The sequence below is a fragment of the Ambystoma mexicanum genome, chromosome 11, assembly GCF_040938575.1.
Source record: "Ambystoma mexicanum isolate Mex_15411 chromosome 11, UKY_AmexF1_1, whole genome shotgun sequence".
NCBI lineage: Eukaryota > Metazoa > Chordata > Amphibia > Caudata > Ambystomatidae > Ambystoma > Ambystoma mexicanum.
In genome coordinates this window covers 541209833-541232208 of record NC_090934.1, presented here as the reverse complement: position 1 = coordinate 541232208, position 22376 = coordinate 541209833, and the positions used below count along the sequence as shown (strand labels likewise).

General features: G+C 44.5%; 1 protein-coding gene across 1 annotated transcript in view; it reads left to right on the top strand.

Moving 5' to 3' along the window:
- TRIM44 (tripartite motif containing 44) overlaps nucleotides 1-22376 on the top strand; it is an 886456-nt gene that overhangs the window by 731339 nt on the left and 132741 nt on the right. The window lies entirely within an intron of this gene.

Here is a 22376-nt window from a genome sequence, read left to right as displayed (position 1 = left end):
AAGGGCTGCAAGTGGGGGGCAGGGCTTCTGATTAGAAATCAAGGAGAGTTGGGAGTGCCAAAAAGTATGATAGCAATACAACTGCCTTCCCTTTATTAATCAGAGGTGCCAACCTCGCAGTTAGCGCTTTAACCATGTGGCTATGTTGTTTCAAAAGGCTGCCTGCAGGGGTTGGTGCCTGCCCCTGCCTCATCTTTTGTCTCTTAATAACAGGCTCCATCCTCTGCAGAGCCTGATAAAAGGGCTGCCAGCGGGGTCAGACCGGTGATTAAGAAACAAAAGAATCGGTGGGCGCACCAAAAAGTACAATAGTCCCACCTCGGCTGCTTGGCTCCCACTGCCTGCCCAAGTTGGGAGCCAAGCAATTTCCAACCCTCGCACTTATGCCTCGCACCGTTGCTATAGCCCCCCTCAATTCCTCGTCCGACTAAAAGCACTGACTAAAATCACTTCTTTTGAACACCTAACCTCCCTTTTCCTTTGCTCCACTCTGTGCCCACAAGTGGCTTACTGTGGTGTTATCAACATAAATCATCCTACTCGCTCAAAGGTAGTCATAGCCCACAGACCACACCTGCAGTGCCTGCTCCTGTTAAACCTCTTTTAATCCTTTTTATTTTATTAATTCACGTATTTATTCAGGGGAGGAATTTGGCCAGAACAAGATGTAGCTGTGCTCTGACCAAATGTGTCTTGTCGGGGCGCCGCTCTGCTAGACCTGGCTGGGGCTAACCCCTGCCAACATCACTCTGAACTCTGACCACTCCCCTGGCCCGGAACGAGTAGGCCATGTGGGACCGCAGAGTAAACGTTGTCCATTTCCAGCACTATATGTATTGGCAATCTGTAAGGCTTCAATTGCAGCAAGTTACTTCAAAGTGACCGAAGGCCAAAAGTGAGGAAGAACGGTCAAGGGTAGAGGTAGGTAGCAAGGAGAAAGTTACAGAATTCTTAACCGTTCCTCTTAACTATAATTTCTTTACAAAAATATTCCAACCACATTTTGTGAATTCAGTGCTGCACCCGCTCCTCTGATCCAGAAGCAGCTGGCAGCAATTTAGTTCAGAAATGCACTAAACATGATTATTTACCGCTAAATCCAGCCCGTTTTCGTTCATTTTGTCATTCATTCGCAGACTTTCTCAAGTTGGTCTTTCCCACGTCATGTGCAGGTGCAACCTGGGAGACGATGCAGAGAGAGAGCCGGTCCTAGTCCCGAGGTGACTGGTGCGCAGTGTGTTGAACTCCTGTGGAGGGCTTCGATTTACACCCCAATTCATTTAAAGTGGTGTAAGTGGAAACCCTGCACCGCTCTGCTAGCCTTGCCTTGCCCCCTAGGGGGAGCAGATATCATCACGCACATTAAGGGCCTATAAATAGGGCCAGCCCGGCTCCTTTCCCCTCTTTAAAGTCTGCATTTTCGCCTCGGATCTAGAGGCGAGAGGTCAGGAGGGGAATGCAAACAGGCCCAGCTGCATCAGCGCCAACTGCACGTGTAAATATAACCCGTTACTCCCCCAGGCGCTCCCAACGCCTTCCTTCTGTCTGCTATTAATTCCGCTGGACTGTGAAATAGTTTTGCCGGCGTGTAAACACGTTTTTATTATTTTTGCGCACAGGCTGCTGGCCACTGCAAACATCGCAGCCCGTTACAGCTTTGCTGTTGAGTGCCCCTTGCGCAACCAATCACCGAGGTATCCCGCACCTGTGCATGCCAACCTGCACGATTCGGCGATGTAAAACCCAGAGAGCAGAGCGCATACCCAAGTAGCAGAATATGTTCTGATATTCGCAATCCTGCTGGTCCAATCACTGTTGTTCACGCATTTCTTCTATTGCATACCAATTATGTATGGGATTTATAGGGTGAAAGCCTAGTTAGAAGCAACAGCGCATGGTACAAATAAAGGGGCAGCAAATACAGAGAGCAGTGGAGAGAAATGGTTTTAGGACAGTGTCTTTCATGGCTTCCTGAAGCGCAGAAAAGATGGAGCCAGTATTTTGTGCATTGGTGCATTATTCCATAGTGGAGGAGCATAGTAAGAGCAGGCCTGATTTTAATTATTTCCTGCTTGCACCTCTATGGTTCTAGTCCAGCGTTGTTGTGGCTTCTGGTGCTGCAGAGGCCTACAGAGATGTTTTTGTAGCCTGCTGGGACGGCCTTTGTCACTGCCTTTCTGTGATGCTGGCTGCTTGGAGGGGTAACCACTGAGGCGGTCTCAGGGTTGGAGTAATGTGTTAGCACTTCATCAGTCCTCTAATGGTAGAGGCTCGGTGTCCTGGCCTGCTTTGGGTAAGGCCATGTATATGAGGCTGGCACTTAAGCAAGGATTCCGATTCCCCCATCCAAGTAGGAAAGGAGCAAGGCTTGGATGACCAATATCCGTGATGGGGAAGCCTGGATTGAATGTGAAGGAGAGCTGCCTGGTACTGGGCTGTCTGTTTTTGCCGTGATGTGGCCCTTGAAGTAAAACAAACTGTTGACAATTGAGCAGGCATACTTGGCTCTGCATGTGACTTGAGGAGACAAAGTGCACTTCATATCTTCCATCCATTTCTGGATTTGAGCATTTTATGTTAAAGGATATTTATACCACGCACTGTCACCACTGCCCTGGTGCTCTGGCGGATTTGAAAAGCAAGACGGTAGGGTTAGTTACTCGGACTGAGCAGGAGAAAAAGTAAGGGAGCTGTGCTTTTGGCAGCTTCTGTTCGGTTTACACCGTTTGCTGAGCTTATATGGTTCTTTTCGGTTGGTAGTCTTCTTGTGCTGTTGTGCGAGGCTATGTGTGGTTGGTTTTGTTGTTGAGGTGTAGTGCGTGTGGTTGGTTTTTAGAGGTATGGTTGTATTTATTTCAGAGTATGAGAGGTGTATGCAGAGGGGTGAGTTTTTTTATTAGTAGGGTTGGTTAGTGGCATCACTATCTAGATGGGGCAGATGCTGATGGCCACAATTCCATCTAGAAGTGACACAGGCTAATCTTCACAGTTCTGTCTGGATGTGACGAAAGCTAATATTCACAGTTCTACCCCATCCTTAACTGCCCAAAATGTAAACTGCGGCTAACTAACCTAATCGCCTTGATGCAACGTATGGTAACCTTACACATTGCACGTGTAGTATAGTTCAGTGGCAATGCGCTTGTAATGGAAGCAAGACGTTGAAGCAGAGCAACACACATTTGAATCCCGGGCCCGCGCTTATAAACTCTTCGCTATGAAGTGCATTACAAAACAATTATTATAATAATTGAGGCTAGAATCAGAAATTCTACACATACTAGTGGGGTAAATGCTGAGTGTGGTTGATGAGCAACAAGTAGGCTGAGCGGCAACAAGTAGGCTGAGCGCCAGGGAAGTAGGATATTGGGTTATGAGATGAATGGGGTATGATATGATATGGTGGTTTATTTATATAGCGCCTATACACAATGTGTTTCAAAGCACTTCACGACAAGGGAGAGAACATGGGAAAATACAAAACAAAAAAATATCACACTCAGCCTAGCGACATTTCAGATAGTGCAAGTGCTAAGACACAGACAAACGACTACCGTACTAGGCCTGGCAACGCTTCTGGTAGAGCCGGAGAATTACACAAGGTGAGGGAGAGGGGGGGGGGGGAGAGGGAAAAGAACAAAACAAGCGAATATTGTACTAGGCCTGATGACATTTCAGATAGTGCTGGACAGGGAGGGGCGAATAACAAGTAAGGAGTGGGGGAGGAGACGAACAAAGTTGCTATCATTCTAGGTATGGGACCATTCAGATAGAGTAAGTGCATAGAAATAGTAAGAGGGGGGAGGAGAGAGAGAGAGATGGGGGGAATGGAGAGGAGAATAGAACAGAAAATAAAAACAGTGAAAAGAACAGAGAAGTAGAGGGGAGAGCGAAAACAGTTGCAGAGGTCAGTGAGGCACATAATGTTGCAAGGGAACAAACGATGTAGACAAGGATCCATGAAGACAACGAGCACAGCATGATTCAGGGCCAACCGGAGTGGGAGATCCAGCGAAGGCCTAGCATGAGAGTTGAGGGGGGGGGCCCCCAAGAGTCAATGTGTCCAAAGTCAATCCAAGCGTTTACAAAAGTCCTTGATGGTGAACCCTTCGAGAATCAAGACAACTCCAGCAAAGCGGTGGCGGCACCAACATGCATCACGGGCCGACAGGCGGGAGGGGGCACCAACACGCATCATGGGGAGGAGGGCTCCAACATGCATCATCGGGGTACAAGGGGTGTGGGGGGTACCAACACACATCACGGGTGGACAAGGGGGTGGGGGTCACCAACGCACATCACGGGCGGACAGGGGTTGTCGGGGGCACCAACGCGCATCAAGGGCGGACAGGGAGCATACAGGGTCCTTCATTGAGGGCCTTTGTGGAAATAGGCCGGCTCCTGCCTCTCGGTCTTGGTGATTGGCTAATAAGGCCTAGCCAACCACTGGGAGGGGGAGCTGGCAGTCCACAAGGGTGAGGAGAGGGGCTGCCGTGGGAGCGGCCATCTTGGAGGGGCAGGGAGAACCAAGGCACAATGAAAAGGATTACAATCCTTTAGATGAAAATGTGTTGCCATGGTAACGTGTCCTTATAGTAACATAGTGTAGCCATTGCACGAAGATTTGGAAACGCGCACCTCGGCGTGCGTTCGCGCCATAAAAAAAAAAATGCATTGGCTGTTCCAATATGGTCTTACCCAGCTGGGTCAAGCCACCAGAGTGGAAAAAGGCAGGATCGCAGATGTTGGTGTTGCTCCCTCGCCACCGCATAGTGAAGAGAAGAGAAAGAGGGAACAAAGTACAGTTAATGGAGTACAGTAATGGCTGATATGGCTGACTAATGCATTCAGTCTAAATGCGAGATCGGATTACTATACAAACTGTGAGCAGGATGCATCAGACAACCTGCTAACAGCGAATATGATAGAATTAGATTGAGTTGCTCAGTTTAGTGAAGAGCAGTAATGGTTGCACCCCCCTGCCCGAAAAGCCCTTACCTTGTCAGTAGCTGCTGGTTGACAGCTGCAGGCCTCACAGGCTAACACGGCCAAAACAGTCTGGGACTGCTTCTTCAGAAGCTCCTCTTTGCCTTGGGCTTTTAGCCAAGGGCTGCCTGGGCAGAGCTGGCCTGGGAGACACTGTTAAGAGGCTGCACCCTCTGAGGAGAACCCAATCGTGGGGGGGGGTGGGAAAGAGGGCACGGCAGGGGTCTCCATAGAAAACCAGGTACACGAGAGGCCTGGAAAGGTGAACAAAGAAGGTGTAATGAAAGGAGAAAAAAAGACAAACGCAGCAGAAGGGAGCGAAAATGGAGACGAGGGCCTTGAAATGGGGTGAAAGGAGAGAAAAGGCAGAATAAACGGCAGAAAGGAGCAACAATGTAGGCAGAGGCCTGAAAGGGGTTGAAAGGAGAGACTAAGTACAAAAAATGTCAGAAAGGAGCAAAGCTGAAGGCAGAGAGCAAGAAGGGGACACTTACCTCACAGGCCCGGACGCAAGATAGGCTGGAGTTTCCTAGTCCTAGAAAGGAGGTTTAGGCTCCCTCTGAGGAGGACCCAATCAGGGCAAGGGGAGGAGTGTGGGGGCGTAAAAACGGCAGAAAGAAGCACAGCTGGAGGCAGAGAGCAAGAAGGATACTCACCCACAGGGGTCAGAACACATGCTTGGAGAGGATGATGTCTGTTATTCTGAGGTGTAGTTTGATGTTGGTGCTTAACATCATGCTTTCATGAGTAGAGGCTGAGTTTTAATGGCTGAAAGTTGATTAAATTAATCTTCATGCAGAGCTTGGCATCATTGTGTATTGGTGAAACTTGATGTCAAGGTAAGTGAGAAGTTAGTCTTTAGTGGGTTATGTGTCGGTGTTCAGAACTGTTGGTGCCCCATGTAAATGAGCTAGTGTCTGTCCTTGACGTAGAAGGCAAACCACTGTAGAAATGAATCTCTGAATGCTGTTCAAAAGTGCTTTGTGGGTGACTGCAGGATGAAAGTTGTTCAGATGCAATCTACAAGCCAGGCATAAGTCACTCGTCTACAGGCATGAATGACAGTTCACCACATGTACATAATACCAATTCTTATTCACAAAGAGTGAATTATCACTCGTCAGTGGCTAGTAGTAAGCACTCATTTTGTGGCCTGTTTAACAGTATCAAAAGCGGTGGACTGCTCATGTAGGCAGGGGTAATCATTGTCCAAGATGAGAAAAGCATGGTCAATGATGCACAACGCAATGGTCTGTTGCAATTGGCTGGGATACAGATTAATAGGGTTGTGGGAGGCTATGTTGTTCAAATTCTTAATGCTTCTATATGACGGCTGTTTTTTCGAAATGTCCTTTAAAAAGGTGTTCGAGTGGTAGTCGATTTTCAAAATCATCTGGATAGGGGAAGGATCACACTTTCAGCAATCCTAAGGAAAATGGGAGTTATTGTTATTAGATAGCGCTATATAAACGCCAAGTAACATAACATAACAGTGTGATAAAATAAACAGCTGATGTCAACGCGAAAGCATTTAAGAAAACAAACTTACATCCATAAAGTGGATTCTCTCTAGCGAATCAAATTGAAGTACTGACTGCAAGACATCAAGGAGACGCTCAATCCGGCCTTAACCATTGGACTCTGCTCAGAAAACGACCCATGAAGTCTAAATAAGGACACATTAATCAACCTATTTAATAGACAGGTAAAATGGAAAGCCTTAAATTTACTTCATAAAATGGTAAAACCCTGAATACTGTAAGGATTTTGATTCCAACTCGACTTGTTATAAAGACTAAGTGGGCTTGAATAATAACACACGAAAGGAGGGGTATTGTTATCCAATATAACATCATAAAAACAGTTCTATTGTCCTGAAGACGGCTACAACCGCAATGAAAGACACTAGAGATAGTGACTTATCAAACCCAATATTCCAAAACATGTCGACTATCTAAAAGGCTATAGACATTCTAGCCTCCATGAGAGAGACTCTAAATGTTGTTTGTACCTCTGCTACCACCCACCTTGTGATTGTGTGATAGCAATATACACAGAAATGGTCAACTGATGACCTTTCTTTAGTACAGTTGTTGAATTTTGAACATTTTCACGTACCAACCCCACTTGCTTGAAATTGGTTCTTTTTTAACCTCAGAGCATCTGTAATCTAGTAACTTCATGATGTTTTTTTAGTTTTTTGCTTATAATTTTGTAATATATTTTGTACTTTTTCACATGTTTTTTTGATCTGGTAGAGTCATTTGAAATGACTAGTTCTTTCCTTAAACTCAATTTGGGGAGCATGTGAGGCTCTGATGGTGCACTGACGAAAAAGATGTTGTTGTAGAGAATGGGGTAACTGCCTTCTATGCTCTTTATATACATGTTTCTACCCCCACAGAAGGCTGTCCCCCAGTAACAAAAAATAGGGGTCGCCCATCTCTGTTCTACTTCTTTGAGTGGGAACAGCCGAGCAGCTGGGATCCCTGGAACGAGGGCATTACCCAGTCGATGAGCAAGATTACTAGGGTCTTCACCATTGTTTGGAAGTCCTTGGGTTTGAGGAAGGGCTTGATCTTGTTGAGTACAGAGATCTGATACCAAGCCAGTTGAGCCTTTTTCTTAACGTGTTGTTGGAAAGATAGATTGCTATCCACAACAAAGCCTAGAAATTTGGTTGAGTGGGTGACGTGAGGGTTTAACACTTCCAAGCATGTTTTGTCCAGCCGTCTTTGAGTGGGTTTCTGCTTGGACGGTGGCCCAGGAGTATGAAATTCAGTCTTGGTGGGGTTAAGCTTTAAGTAGGCACATGTCATTCACGTTTGAATGGTTGCGTGAGATGAGCAAATGCAGAGGATATCTTGTGGGTCCTTGACAGATAAAACTGTGTATCTGCGTATCAGTATATCATGCTTTTGGGGGTCTCTGGGAGTGAGACCAGTGTTTCCATATAGAGGTTAAAGATAACCAAGTAGAGTATGGAACCCTTAAGGATTCTGCAGGAGTTCCAGGAGCATTTCAATGTGCCAATTAAAACACATGCATGATGACATATTGTTTTCTCGCAAAGCTCATTCAAGGCTCTAGTAGTAAAGACATTGCAGCATCTCTTAGCTCATGTGAGACCATGGATGGACTGTGTGCATCCCCCAAGTTGATCAGGTATTCTTTCCACTAATGCTACTGTTGCAGTTGATACTGACTGGCGACTCTGTGCAACAAGATTGCTGACCTAGATTTGTTGGGTTGGGTTGGAGTGGTGTGGTGTGGTGTAAAGGTTAAGATGTCACTTGCAGAACTTAATTTAATTGGAAGATCTAGTTCAAAGAAACGATTGCCCTTTTCTTTGCCCACACTAGCATCATCAAAAATCACCAGCAATTGCAGAATGCCCCTTGGATGAATTGTTTACTTATGAGAACTATTGTGACATCTTTCACTTAGTAGTCATATTAATTCCCAATGCAAAACTGGACATTTAGCAAGGTTCTCGTGGCCAAATCGTTAAAATCTCCCATTTGTAATGTCAAACTAGTACTCCCTTTAAAACTGCTCATAAAAAAAAGAATCGAGGAACGTTAAGAGTTATTGTCTTGGGTTTTAAACAGGAAAAGCTGGCCGTTCAAGCCTGCCCAACTTGTTTGGAAATATTAAAAATCAATATGTGCACGATGCCAGTTTATATGCAAGTGTCCGAGCGCCCTAGTTTAGTGTTTGATCTCTGAACCTGACCTTACCACTTGTGCTTCAACACTTTTGTCATTTTAGCTATTAGAATTACAAACGGTCCGTTAAGTGTATAATTAATTTCATCTGAGTTTTAAATTGGACTTTAAAAGTGCCCGTGCCAGTTATCAATATTTTTTATGAGGGGCAATGCACCTCTTGCTCCAGGGTCCAGAGCCATGCGTTCCTCACTCAAGCCCACAGCTCATCTTCGAAGGTTCTGTGCAGTGCATGCAAGCGAGGAACAGCGCTGTGGTCTTTCATGTACAGGTTTGGTGCAGTGTGCACTGGTAGGATTGGAATGAGCGTGCTCGATTACAGACTATTATAATTTGGACGGTCTCCTGTTGTAAATTCATTGATTGTTGGTGGGTGAGTTTAATGATCCTGTGAGGACCCAAAGATCTTGATACAGCTGCTTCAAATCTTCAGGTACCCGAACCCTCTTTTATAGTTAAAATATTGTAAGATATAATATGATATTTATAACCGAGGTTTCTCGGCGCGGGCCCGGGGATCGACCTGTGTTGCTCTGTGTCGTCTTGCTTCCAAGGCGATCACGATGCCCCTGAGCTATCCTCCCGAGATAAAGATCTGTTTTCATTGTCTTTATAGTTGCCATCTTGCTGACGTCACTAGCGCCCCTGCTTTGCCCAGTCTCTGATTTTTTTATTTATTTCTCCAGCACTTTACATAATGGGCCCTGTAGTTTGGCTGTTCATATTTGCTGCATTGGCCTACACATCCCATCAGGCAGTATGCTATCGACAAAAGAACCTGGTCTGCATAAAGGTTACGCTGATCTCAAAGGGTCACCTGACTAATGAGTCTCTCTCCCGTGTTTATCTGCTTGCTGTAATCACGCCATCATGCATCATCATCGACAGCGCATTTTAAGTGCATCCACTCCGATGCAACTGGACAGTGCTTCCAGCTCGATTGCGGAACGCGTCGGCAGCGGCCAGCTTCTGTTTCTGGAGCACAGGCAGTTTCTCTCAAGCCTCACGTTGACAGGGTTATTTTCTGAGCGTGTCGGCTTTAATGCAAATATGCCAACTCATGTCTGTTCTATACTTATGCGCCTAAAATAGCCTTGAAGGCTGCTTGCTGTTCCCAGACTTTTTCCGAGAGCCAGCCCGCGAGTTGTCCTCTCGCGCCTCTCGCACAGGGTAGCAGTAGAACGACAGCACCTGTGCACTTGTGGTGGCAGCGTTGATGGATGGGTTGCAGAAAGCGGAGCTGCTCTTGGCCGGTTGCTGAGTGATGGATGGCTGGTAAAGTGCATTGAGTGGCAGTAGGAGTGTACTTGAGATGTCTAAAACCGCACCTTGAAAGATGAATCTTCCAAGGGAGTGTGCTGTGTGTGTGTACGCGTGCAGGAACAGGCATGTGATCGTTTGTGTACGAACGTGGTGAAGTGTGGACTGGTAGTTTGGGATGAGTAATTTGGTTACCAAGTATTGTAATTTGGCCATTCCCATTTTGTAACTATTGATTGTGCTTGAGTGTTCTGATCCAGTGTGCATCCAAAGAGCTGCATACAATTGTTTATTTGGGTAGATCTGCTAAATGGTTTACATTGGTCCAAATCTTCATTTACTGCATCCCTGAAAGATCTTTGCTTCTCTCTTATTACTAAAATGCTTACCTGTAGGTGGTTCTCTGCCCACAAAGTAGTTCCAACTTGCCCAAGGCGGCTGTTGCGAACAATATCAGCTGGATGATGTCTAAAGGTGGTGTCTGTGGACCAATTCTATTATATCCGTAACCGCATACTAGACATTTGATTGCCAAATACCCCTGTACCGGTCACTCTGTGATCCGTTGGAGCAGGGATCTGCAACCTCTGGCTGGTTCAATGTTTTGGAATACAATGCCAATCCACGCTAGCCTGCATAGTCAATTGAGAGGGTTCATGGGGGTCGAAGCCAGCAGTTGGCCTTGGGAACCAATGGAGGGGGACAGGGAAGGATAATGGGGCCGACATTAAACAGGAAGGTGTGGGTTATTCAGGTGAGGTCAAGGCAGGAGAAGGACTAACATACCAAGCAGATGTAAGGATGGCATAGAAAAGCACAGAGGAGAATTGCTTAAGGAGTGGGCAAGGCGAGCTATTGTTAGGTGATAGAAAGTGGTGCTGTGGTTTGAATGTGCGTGCAAGATGTGAATGGGAGTAATAGAGGGCGAGTAGGGAGTGAAGTGCTGAATGGGGAAGTGAAAGGAGAGTGAATGTGAGAGGTTTGGGTGGGGAGTAGTGTGGAGAGCAAGAGAACTACAGTGGAGAGGAGGAGGAGTAGTAGTAGTGTGGTGAGGGGAGAGAGTAGTAGTGCGGAGAAGAGATAGTAGGAGAGGGGGGTGGTACAGTAGGAAGGGGGGTATCAGAGTGGAGAGGGGGAGTAGTGGAGAGGAGTAACAGAATGGAGAGGGAAGAGGAGTAGTAAAGTGGATGGGGGGAGTGGACACATGCGAGGTAGTAGTAGAGTGCAGACATGAGATGAGAGGAGTGGAGAAAGGGGGTGGGTGGAGGTAGGAATAATTGGGATGGAGAGAGAGGAGAGATGGTGGGTGGAGTAGTAGGTGAGAAGAGTAGGAGGAGGAAAGCAAGAGACACAGCGAGACATAGGGAGAGAAACGAGAGGGCCGAGTGGGACCTGAGTGTCTGGAAGCAACCAATCCTTACATCATATCTTTGGGGACTTTAGATTGGGAACCACCTAGATTGTTCCCAAAGGGAGTTGGAGTGAGAAGGTGTTTGCCTTTAGGCCATCGCAACCAGTCAGGCAGTTATCTTTGATGGTAGGTGTTACCAATCACTAGAGACCATCATGAGATTAAGAAAATTCTGGGCAATGGTGAAATGGCCTGCAGTAGACAGAGAGCGAGATGGCCCTTAGTGAACCAGTTTCCAAATCTTCAAATAACCCTTGAACTGCCTGTGAGAATTGATATGTTCTTGAAGCCATCTGTGATGAATCAGCTACCAGGGCACTAGTGATCCGGGGATGAAAATTGTTTTCTAAATCGTCAATCAGCCCCACACCTCTAGTACACCAGAAGGGATCCCAACAGATGGGCACACATGTAAATTATAAGCCTCCTTGTCCAATTTTGGTAACATGGATGGAACGACAGGATTATCTCTGCAAGGTCGTGTATCGTTCATCAGTTGCAAAACATCGAAAATACAATTATTACCCAATGATAAAAGGGACTGTCCAGTCAAAGTTATATACTTTATTATTATTACAACAGACAATTCTAGCACACTACAAACTACAACCCACCCTGTAAAGGAACACAGAGGACAGACAGTTTCACAAAGCAAAAGGATGCACTCTGGATACTGAGAGGAGGGTAGTCGGTGAAGCAATCAGTCTTACTGTTCAAGGTTATTTAGTTTCACACCAAGGGAGCGTAAATGTCAATAGGGGCTTTTGGAGAAGGACCAGGGGGACAGAACCACAATTTACCTGGTGCTTGAGATGATCTTCATGCTCAACAGCATCAAGGGTGCTTTGCAGCTCCTGTGACAGAGTTCAAGATGGGAGACAGCTGTGGGTATTGGGCGGCACTGGACTGATGGCTGCAGGCTGGCCTACCCGGCGGCTCAGGCTCAGGAATCGTTGTCTGTGCTGGTTGGCGGTTCTAGAACGCTGGTCGAGGTGTCTCAGACGGCTTTAGTGACTGCAGCGTGACAAGAGACGGTGCTGCAGCCGGTCGCGGTTCGAGGGATCGACTGCCTCAAATGGCCGTAGAAGATGGACACTGTTTGATGCTTGTCGTGGCTCCTCTAGGGTCCTTTGCAGGGCCCCTGTCGTCCTTTAAGGCGAACTGCCCAAAGCTGAGGAGAGTGATTGCAGGCAACGGCCTTGTCCTTTGTTCAGAGACTCTCTGGCACTTCCCACCTAGGAAGCTTGCTGGCAGAACCTAGCGAGGCATGCTGTGTGCTGACTAGGTACCAGTTCTGGAGCTACTGGATGGGTCCTCGGAGTCTGGTATCTCCCTCTGTTCCCTGGGAGATGTTTAGGGAAGGGGATCTTGCTTCCCTCTTGAAAATCCTGGCCTTCCGTCACTGGCAGAAGCTGTAAGGCAGACTCTCCCTTCAGCCAGTGTCCAAATTAGTCCTTTTTACTCCTTTCAAAGTCATCGGATGATCTGCTAAGTGAGGGGCTCAGCCCTCTTTTAAAGCCAAATGGGCTCCAGTGATTGGTGCATGCTAATCTTACCTTAAGGAACCAATCCTGGGTCTGCACCAACAATCTTCTGCTATGCGTGAGGTCATAACCAGCGTGCTTGGCAACAGGAAAGGTAAGGGGTGACAACATGTACTACTAAGTCCCACCCATCTTCCTGTCTGTTGTGGGTCGAAGTGTCTCTGGTTAATTGAGCTCCCTTGGAGTTGGTGAGAATCACATACTTTGTCCCTCTGAAAGGGGGTCCTCCAGCAGGAGTTACCTACTGTAAATAGTTGTCCCGACATGCTATTCACTGCCCTTCATACAGAGGGTAGTGGATGCATTGCATATCAAAGGGGTGTTGGTGTCCTGCCCCCTTCTGTCAGTTCCGAGCTCAGTCCTGTTTCCATTAACTCTCATCAGTATGCACTGCCACCAGCAGAACTTTAGACAATACAGAGGGTAGATCCATGTGGCCTTTGATATTTTAATTAGGCTGGCCATGGCCGGAGGAATGTGTTGCCTTCCCCCTTTCTGAGATCCTTTGTACCTGTGGCTGTCACATTCCAGCTAAATGTGACAGGGAGGACTGTGCCTGTAGGCTGTGTCCCCCCCCCCCGGAGAAAACTTGTTAGGTGGTGAGCAGAGGAAAATGTCTGCGGATTAGCCCCACACATTTTCTGAGGTTGAACTCCCATGATTCATTTTAATTACAAAACTTCAAAAAAGCCCAGGTGAGCGCACACGCCCCAAGTGGATGGTCGAATTCCTCACACCCCCCTGTGGACTCAGGCTTTTCTCTTTTTGGATGGCAGTTTAATAACTTCAGGGGAAGCGGTTTGTAGCCGTCTGACCGCTGTTGCAGCCTGGATGGCCAGAAGGAGGCTTAAATTATACCCCACAAAATCTGTTATTATTTTTGGGCACAGACAGCCCCATGGAATGGATGTTTTTCACCAATCGGGTGGGTTCCTGCACAGCGCAGGTTACGCAGATGACGGATCTCATTTGCTTTTGTCTGATACCTTACTTGCTTCCTTAAAGCATGCCACTATAATTCCAATTTTAAGAAAGGCCCGTTTGGATCCTTCAATTCCTTTTAATGTTCGTCCTATTTCTCTCTTAAATTTTGTTTAAACAATTCTTGAAAGGGTTGTTTGTTCTCAAGTTTCGTCCTTTTTGAATCTCCATTCTTTACTTCCTCCTCTGCAATCTGGCTTTTGACCCTTTCATTCTCCTGAAACGGCTTTGCTCTCTGTCACGGACTCTTCTTTCTGCTCGCTATTCTAAACACTCCTCTTGTATTGCTTTATCTTTCTGCTGCTTTTGACACTGTTGATCATCACACTCTCGCATCTAGGCTCCTTTCACCCTGTATTTCTGGTACTGTTCACAGGTGTTTTTGTTCTGATCTTTCCCACTGTACCTAGTCGGACTCCTGGGCTGAAAAGTCATCTCCTCCTCCTCTTCACTTGGGGGTTCCCCAAGGTTTGTTTCTTGGATCTTCACTCTTTTCTCTATACACTATTCCTCTATCGGTTATTATTTCTTATAATCGCTTATCATTTGTACGCAGATGATACTCATATTTTCTTTTCCCTTTCCTCCTTTCCCTGCATTCAAACCATTCTGCTGGTCTTTCCTCTATTTTTCAGTCTTGGATGTCTTCTCATTTCTTAAATCTGAATTCATGTAAGACGGAAATCCCCCCACCCCCTTCTCGTATTCCACCTCCTGTTCCTCTCCTTTCTATATTCTGGTTCCTCTATATCTTCTTTGCTTTCGAGGTATCAGCCATCATGCCCCCTCCGGTCCCAATCGCTTTTTCTTCTCTTGGTTCCTCTTCCTCCTTAGGCCCAATCACGTTTTCACTCTTTTTCCCCTATGGCGCCTACATTTTGGAATTCTCTTCACCTATCTATTAATTTTCACTATTACGCTAACTATCGCGCTCATACCCACTCTGAAACATGTTGTATGAGCGCGATACAAATAAAATATCATAAAATATCATATCACTTAAAAAATAAGTTTCTTTCATCTACGTAATGATGCCACTCTGTTTTTCTTTTGTGTTCGGTTGATTGACTTTGCTGCTGCTCCCAAACCTGATAAGTGCTTCGGCGTAAAGCACTATATAAGCCCAAATAAAATTAAATGAGAAACTCATCTTTCCAGGCAACCACACATCTCAGCAATAGCCTGTTTGCTTCACACATGTAAGCTGAAAAAAGTCAAAGGGCCTCATTACTATTAGCGCCATGGTTCATGCCGGTAAAATACCGGCACCGCCTTGATGGAAAGGGGAATTACCGCCCCATTCCAAGGTTGGTGGGGCGGTAATTCCCCCTTCCACCATTGCCCTTCCCCATTTTTGCCCCATAGGGCTCTATGGGAATGGGGAAGGCGCTAATTACGGTACCGCAAATTGCGGTACCGTAATTAGCTCCACTGGTCCCTTTGCGGGTTGGTTTTTAACGCCTGCAAAAAGCAGGCGTTAGATTCCCCAATACGCAAAGGGACCTCGTAGTAAGGCAGTAAGGATTTACCGGTACCGGTAAAATACCGGTACCAGTAAAACCTTACCGCCTACCGTTTTATGAGGCCCAAATACTGTTCCAACATAAGGAGGCACTAGTGGGGACGCACATTACATTCAGATACTATGCCTTTGAACTGCAATGAATCACTGCTGTAGCAGTTTCAAAGCACTGATCCTTGTCCATGCCATATTGTAAGCCCGGGGAAGCAGGCCCTAGTCTGCTGTAAGGATAGCATGAGCAAGAGGGAAGTAAGAGGGATGGAACTCCGTGAAAGCCACACATTTACATGGCTCTGCACCCTTGAGGGATTCCAGGATCTGGCTGAACCTTGGCAGACACTAGTCTCCATAGATGCAACGTTATCTACTCCTGGATGATGGGGGAGATTTGATTACTTGAGAGGGGACGACTGCAGACCACTTACATGAGAAAATTAATTGGATTTTTAAAGGTTTTAGGCCTAAACTCGGAGACGGATGAAAGTTGAAAATGGGGAGCATTTGTTCATGGGCAAGCTGTGCTCCAGATAAGATTTTGACTACTCCCTAATTTTCATCTTTAAGAGTAAATGTGATGTCAAGATAGCAAAAATGACTTTTCTCCTTTGCAAGAGAGTAAAATATGTGACATCCAGCCGGCGTGTGCAAAAACTGTATGGAAATCATTACCATGCGGCAGCTTTCTGCACTGTGACAGAATACACCTTTCATTATTTCTTTAAGGTCTGGCCATTTGATCTCTCCTGTGTCAATTTAAATGTTGAAAACGCAAACACCTAGCCAATTACATAGTAAAGCAAACATGAATTGTATTGTTTGTTTTGAGGTTCGATAGCAGAATTGTCTTTTGATGTTTAATGAAAGTCCTAATTTCCTGGAGCTAGTACTACCTAATGGTATGCCAATGTTATGATACAACAGTGCAAAGAGGCAAGGACTCCATGCTAAATTCTATACCTAATCTCATGGTCAAATTGTTATTTATATAACACTTTTACAAAGCGCTGTACATGGAACATATTTATCACAATTATCACCAAACTGAACTTTATCTACCTCGAAAGGATGAAAAGCTGAGTTGGCTTTGCCGAGATTCGAACCTGCAATTTACACATCACGCACAGATGGCAGAAACGAGCACTCAACCAGATGAGCTATCTTATTGGCTAACATTCTTCAGAGGTCGGTAAAATGAGTATTGACTGAGGTATAATAATCACAGTACCTAGATATTGGATGAACCAGGTATGAAGCGCTACATAACATTAAATACCTATCTGCATTATCACAGGGACAGGTTTTGCTGAGTTTCTATTTCGATTACAAATATAACTTTAATTTGTTTGTTTTTGAACAGCACTTGCACTTCCTGGAGATTCAGGTTTTGGATGTTTTAATTGTAGTCTTGAAAATTTGAGAGACAATAACACCTGTGATTGGTGTAATGACAATCACTCACCCTTGAGTAAAGACTTTGCCAACACTACCATTTATAGTAATGTACCCCATTGACAAAGGTTGAATAGATTTAAACTAGACCGTGCATACTCATAATTTAATTTACACTCCAATTATAAAAACAGTGTATACAATAAGTGTAAAAATAATCTGCCTCCGTATGATTATGCACACAGCACAGGAACTCTGAAAAATACAATTGTGCAATACTGGTTTCCTTTCACTGCATAAAAGCATAATTTGTTACACACAATTCTCAATTGCAACTTAGTTTTCCATCTTATTAATTATACAATCCTAATATGCTAGGAAAATAAATCTGCACAGTCCTTCTATTTGCTCCATAAGCATCTACACACAACACAGCAGAAGCTGAACAGAATGAAATAATTCCTTTTATCTCTATTTGCAGTTTCTTTTTTTTGAAAGGCTTCAGAGAAATACATTCTGTTTCAGATGCTTTTCTCCATGGCTTGCAAATACATCCATGTAGATAAAAATCAAAAGTAGCGCTCTGGTTTCTGTCAAGTAACCTGACCTTTGCACTGCCCTCTGCTCTAAACTAGTGCGTAAATGTTACACAGGAATATAATAAAGCTGTTGTAGTTACAAGATTTTCATGCGTAAAAAGTCCTTGTATGACCCTTTATCTGGAGGCCTGCAAGCAAGTCCTGTTTGAGAACCAAGTTGGAAGATGTTTGCTCCTTTGCCGTTTAGGCTAAAGTGGCTTTCTTCACCAGTGCAGCGTTTGTCATTTTATTGTCCATGTTGAATTTGTTACGTTAACATTTTTTTGCAATTACACTCCTGTCAAAGACGCATCTTTACTATCTCAGTATGTTTCTTTATACAAAGCTGGACTTGCAAAGGAAACCGGACACAATGCAATGCCCAATATGCTTTATTTTCCTCTTGGCTGTTCTGCTGTTCATCCCAGATCAGACTGTTTTTCCATTTAACAAAGGAATGCTGGATTCTTCGATGTAATAGAAAAAAATGTTTGTGGCTTTGTTACCTTGGACATATGGTCTTATTATAGGTGTGCTGCTGACAGCACATATTTCCTCACATGTATCCTTTTTTCAGATGCGGTGCTGCAGCTCGCATGTTTGTTTTTAAACTGGCACTATTTTTCTTTGCATACCTTTCTTTGGTATAGATTTCCCTATATGGTACACTGGGGTTACAATCGGGGGATACAGGTGAGAGAGGGAAAGAGGCACCCTTCTTGAGTTATTTGCTGCTGAATCCACAGCTATGCCCCTGCTGAAGCTCTAGTCATGTTAATGTCATGCCAACCAACCGTCCTAACTTCACTGTTAAATCCCCTAGGTCAACCTCAAAGATTCTCTCACAAGCCTTATCATGCTATACCATTGAAAAAACACTAAAAATCAGTAAAAGGGTTATCAAACTTATTATGAGTAGCCTTACTTCATGAATAAATGTCTGTTAAATTTGCTGAAAGACCTTTAGTTGTAGGGACATTATGTAATCTCGCAGCTATGGTTAGCAGTGCAGTCCTAGGTCAACCCTCGACATGTTCTGATCATAACCTCACAAAATGTCATCACAATTAGTATAATCAATTACTTTACTAATGAGTGTGCAGAAAGAGGTGAGGCCCTTTCCTTGGTCTGAGCTCTCTTTCGCAATTCTAGCTGTCTGAGAAACTGTGGGCTGCAAGGGGGGTGATGGACAGGAACTCAGGCCAGGGTTCCAGAGTAATTACAAATGAAAATATGTATTAATTCCTCTAAACCTGTCCCAGCTTGATTAACAAAATTGCATCTATTTGTGGATTGCAAAACGTGTTTTTTTTAATTATAATTTGTCAACTAACACGTGTTTTGACCTACGGTCTTCGTCGGGGCTTTTCAAGCAATTTGTTTGGTTCAGCTCATGAGACGGCAATTTCAGACACACTGTGGTCGCAGATCCTAAAAAGGCCGCCATATAGATGCTCAAACTTCTGTATTATTCGACACAATAATCGCAACAAACACAGCCATGGGGCGGATTGACCCACTGTACTATTTGAAAGCGGAACCAAATGTATTGCTTGAAAAGCCCTGAGGAAGACCGTGGTAGGTCGAAATGTGTTGGCTGACATTTTGTAATTAAAAACCCTTTTTGTAATCCACGAATACACGTGGCTTTGTTAATCAAGCTGCCGTAGGTTTAGAGTGATGAATACGCGTTTTCCCTTGACTTTACCAATATCACATATAGAAATATTACCACTCATTATAAGCACAACCTTGTCAAATGGAAAATACAAAGTCACAGTTGCCACAGTAGTTTTGCATTATATGTTTTTTAGAGGGAGAATGGAATGTCAAGGGTTTTGACCCATGTTGAATTATTAGACGGGGTAGATGTGGGGATGAGCTGTCGCCGCCCATCATTCTAGCCCAGAACAAAACTAAATCAATAGACTGGGTGGATGTGGGGATGAGCTGTCGCCGCCCATCATTCCATCCCAGAACCAGGAAAACCGCGCGGTTGTGCGCACACCAAAATGGTTGTCTAACCTGCCACCCACCAGTGCCAGCATGATGGACCGGAAGCGCCAGGGGTGAAAGGTGGTGTCAAAGGAAAAATAACAGTGTTGTTAGACCAAAAGCGCCTTAAAATCACCTTTGTTTTCCTGAATGCAAGCTCAAAGTGCCGATTTCAAACATTGGAGGATATTCAAAAATCTTATTGAACACCAGCAGACATCTGGCAGAATGAAGTGTTGTGTGCATACAAAATCTGGGAAGATGAAGAGCCCAAAACAATGTTTATAACAAAACTGGTTTAGCTGTGGATGTCAGCAGCTTAATTGAAATTGGATTTAAAACCACTAAAATCGAAATGTTTAAATTAAATGAGTGACCTACTTTTGAGTGTCACATAGTTTGCAACTGTTAAATGTCATGGTTTTGAACTTGGAATCAGCATTTAGCTGCATGTGTAAAAATTGTAAGTTTGATTTAAACTGGGAACAAACAGGACATTTTGCTGAAGCTTGGCTTAAAGAAATTGAATTCTGCCTGACAACTACCCCCCACAGGAGTTGAACTGGCTCAACAACTCTTCCCAGGCCTGGCTGCATCCTGCTGCCCCCACCAAAAGGAGATCACACCTCTCTGATTAAGGGACGGGTACCTGCAGACTGCAGGAAATTGAACAAAGCCCTCTCCTGGACTCGGGCAAATGTTATATTGGGGGGGGGGTCGTAAATGGCATCCTCTGGGGAGAAGCTGGGAGGGGCAGTGCCTGTGAGAGCAAACTGAGCTTGGGGGAAGTGGATAAACCAGTTATTCCACCATGTGATGTGGGAAGCCACACCCCTTTTTGACCAGGGCATAATTTTAAAAAGATGGATAACTCATAGTGCGGACTGGTCAAAATTATATAAATAATATCATTATTCTTGGGATTTTTCCGTGCACATTTTAAAAGGCGTTATGACTCTGTACCAGGTTCTGAGGCAGAACCCCGCTATTTATTGATATTGCAGACACTGTGTTTAAGCTAGACAAATGAAAAGTTAATGGAATGTGTGTAGAAGGGGGGTGTACAGTTGTGTCAAATCTGGAAAGGTTTAAAGGTCGTTATCTGGAGGAAAAGGGGCAGAATTCTGTCAAAAGTGGACACGACATCGTACAAAGACGGGGATCGGATGGTTTGGTACTACAGGAAATATGTTAACTGGACCTATAATATTAGAAAAATGGTACATAGATAAATGTATGTTTGGATCAAATATAGATTTTGTGCAATTTGACAGGGGAAGGATCCTCGGACCATAACACCTACAGCATCACTCTGACTCACATTTCCTTCCCCAATCAAGGGAGAGAGGAGGAATTGGCCAATTATAAGTGAGAGGGGCAGGTTTAGTTATGACCAACGCACACACCCACTTTCTAAAGACATAAAAAGGACCACTGAAAGACAGGCAGGACATTGACTTTCCACTTTCTTGCGGGACGCTTTGCCGGGAGACTCCAGACTTCAAATACATCAACCTCCAGAGACCAGAGATCCAGAGAGACCAGAACTGTGCAGTGCTGAGAGCAGAACCAGAGACCAGACCGCTGTGAAGAACCGCTAGCAGAAGTCCAGCCAATCCTGACCCGATCGGTGACAAAGCCATTCCTGTCCAAAAGATAGTGTGAGTACTCTAGGACTGTGCCAGACTAATCTCTTAGTTTAAAATAATCTAATTAAAACTATTTTAACCTATTTAGAACTACCTCATAGGAATCGTGTGTGTCATTCTGTCCTTTTTAAAGCTGAAAACTGTCACCTGTCATTTTGAACTTTAAAATTTAAAATCCGAAAAACTACCTTCACAAAATCGTCTGTATCTCCGGAACCGTTTGTGCTAGGAGCGAACCTAGAACCGACTTGCTACTCCGTATAGGGCCTCCGTAATTACGCTCGACGCACGCGATTAAATTTGCCGCAATTTGACATTTTGCACAATTTCAGCCACGTGTGAAAATCAGCAGCTCCTTGCTTTCCTTTGCTAAAATTCGTTTTAACCTGCTAGTTACTCATAGAGCATTGCTAAAGTGAGCCTGAGCTAATATAAACTAGATATCACCCACCCTGAACCTCTAGAGGGAATTAAAAGCATTTTTAGCACATTTCTCACTTCATTGTCATCACATTCAAAGCATTTTGGGCCTGTGTTTCAAACTTCTACCTGTTTTCCTCTAAGCTTGCTACGGGGGAACTGAATTATATTGTTTGCATTCCTGAGAACTGTATGCTCTCCTTTTCATCTCCTTACATTGCATAGGGGGGGAGTGAATTGTTCAAGAAAAAGTGATCATATTATCTTTTGGTTGAAATCATATCAAGTTATTTTCTGTACTGTATTTCATTCATCATTGCGTTTCCTTGAACCATATAAAGCATTCTTTCCCACCTTATTCTTTTGTTCCTATTCATAAGTAACCAACAACTGTGCTACTGTAGGATTACCTCTTGCTGATTACTGCTCTTATTCACAAGTGTAATATCCATTATCAATTTATTTATAGAAGTGTGATATATACATATATTATTTAATTTTTCAAATAAACCTTTTAAATTTGCAAAACAAGCCTACTTCTTGGCTTAGTGGGTCAAGGGGGATTATAAGAGAGGGGTGTTATACAAGGGTTCATCATCCAGATTATAACTTGCCATAAAAATACATAAAAAAGGGCTTCCCTTGGGCATCCCAGACAAGGCACTGACTTGGTGGGATTGCTTGAATGGAGTCACTTACAGAGTGGGGGCTCATAGCCGGGATATTCTGGATTAGATTTACCACTTGTGCAGCTTAATACAGTGTGCCAACTGACCGGATACACATATTCGGTTAGATCACCACGCTGTGTTAAGCTGTAAAGCACTCCTCAAAGGAACGCTCTAAGAAAACGGTCTGTTTTTGCAAAATAAAATACAAACTTCTGTAAGTCAGGAAGGAACTCAAATTCCAG